The sequence below is a fragment of the Rhagoletis pomonella genome, unplaced genomic scaffold, assembly GCF_013731165.1.
Source record: "Rhagoletis pomonella isolate Grant_MI unplaced genomic scaffold, Rhpom_1.0 Rhpom_scaffold_00001, whole genome shotgun sequence".
Taxonomy (NCBI): domain Eukaryota; kingdom Metazoa; phylum Arthropoda; class Insecta; order Diptera; family Tephritidae; genus Rhagoletis; species Rhagoletis pomonella.
The window spans coordinates 31,202,297-31,204,436 of record NW_023458555.1 but is presented as its reverse complement, the minus strand read 5'-3'; positions in this window follow the sequence as shown (position 1 = coordinate 31,204,436).

Here is a 2,140-nt window from a genome sequence, read left to right as displayed (position 1 = left end):
CGAATTGCCTGCAATAGATGTCAAGCAATAAGCGCTGACATATATTGCAGCACATAAGAAATAGGCGGTCTCCATTGGAAATATATTTTGTGACATGGTTATCACGACATCAGTGTTTTCCTGTGGAGACAGGGCCTTAAGCAAGTGACGTTTGGCGAAACTTGACGAAACTTGATGTTAAGCACATTATAGTTTCAGAATAGGATTTATGTGTATTCGCACGTTTGCATACGCTTGCTTATTCATATTATAGTTAGCCCTTTATTTATCATCAACTTCTAGCGGTTGGCCAACTGGTTGGCCGATAAATCGATCCGTGTGTAGGGCCTTTGAAATTGCGTTTACACGAGACAAGACAAATGAGAATATGCAATAGGAATGTTCGATATCGTATCGATTATTCTGAATATCGATATTTCATGGCACGATAATCGATTTTTTGAATCGATATTCCAAGGTCGATATATCGAAGACATCGATACTTTACTCACAATATCGTTATTTAAGTTTAAATATATTTTTCATCCACAACAAAGGACATGGGAAAATACTAAAGTAGGTTTAATCAGCAGCTTGTGTGATTTATTCAGCTGTTAAGTTTGAGAAACCGCTGGAGTCGACCGGCATGCTGTTTCAATCCTCAGTGAATATAAAAGATGGAAATAACACAATTAGGTGAGTTGATTGGAAGGTCTAATATTCTATTCAATTGGAATAAGGATTTTCACATCGATTTTTTCGATATCGATATTGTTCAGGCCGATACATCGCCATATCGATTTTACATTCATTGAATTAAATCGATTCATGATATCGATACTTTCTGAAATATCGAACATTCGTAATTGTATGATGCAATAATAGGTGCGTTCGTTTAAAATCTCCAACAGAAACCAACCAACTGCCAAATTTCGGCGAAATGTCGTCTCTTCTCTCACAAGAGAGAAATATCCAAAATAGTACGCGAACAGAAAATTTGCAGAAACTTGCAAGTTAGACGAATAGCTGATATAATTTTTGGGTAATTCTCTAGGGTGGGGTAACAACCCCTAAAAAAGGTGCGGAAAAGTCGGGAGGGGTACCAAACGACGCGTTTCGGCCCCCCTAATAACAATCCCGAGGGGGTTCGATGAAGAATAGCGCTATTGTGAATTTCGCTCGTTTAGGTTGTTCACAATAGTATATTTTTCACCGCTGAGAAGTGTGCTTATACATATTTATGTAAATTTGTTCTAATTAAAATGAAGTAAAAAAGAAAGCAAGTTTATAACAACGTGGTAAAATGAGTACGAGTTCTGGTTCAACGTTTCGTCAGAGGATGAGAGCTTAGTAAACTGGCCAGGAGTAGCAAATGTTTAAGAGAGTTTAAGTTTATTAGTCTTTCGAATATATTTTGATATAAAATATATTTAAGAAATTTGTCTACAGATTCATTAAAAAGTTCCGACCATCTAAAGAGGCGTTTGTGAACCAAATCTATTTAAAATATTTTAAAACTATCAACAGCGCTACGATTTTGTTCTCAGAGATCGTGCCAACAGAGTATTGGGATTTTCTTTCACAAGTAAAGCAGCCTTTCGAGCTTGTGTTTAGTATTCACGATGTTAGAACTGCATGAAATTAATAAAAATTGTTTAAAATTAGTGTCTAGCCGCCAAAATGTAAGAAAACATATACAAAATCATACATTTTTTCACAATTTCCTAACACTTCGCTACACCATCGAAAGCAAAATTCTGTTCGACATAAAATTCGATACTCAACGAAAATTTCGACACGCTTGCATAGCTCATAATACGAATTTCACTTTCGATCTTCGATTTTCGATAGCCAGCGAAGATCGAAAATCGAATGAGGCTCATAATAAGGGCCATTATTAACCATTTAAAAGTTATGAACAAAAAACTTTTGTTAAATTTCGTTGTTTTCTATGAGCAATTACCACGTCAAAAATGCACTAAATCACTAGTTTCCACTTTTAAAACACTACTAAAACGTTTCCGGTTATTATTTTATGCAAACCAAATCATTTATTCACTTTTATTTTATATATTTCGTTAATAAAACAGAGTAAACAAACTTTGCGCCTGCTAAAATTATTATAACCTCAAATCGCTGGTATTGCCACTTTATTTCACAT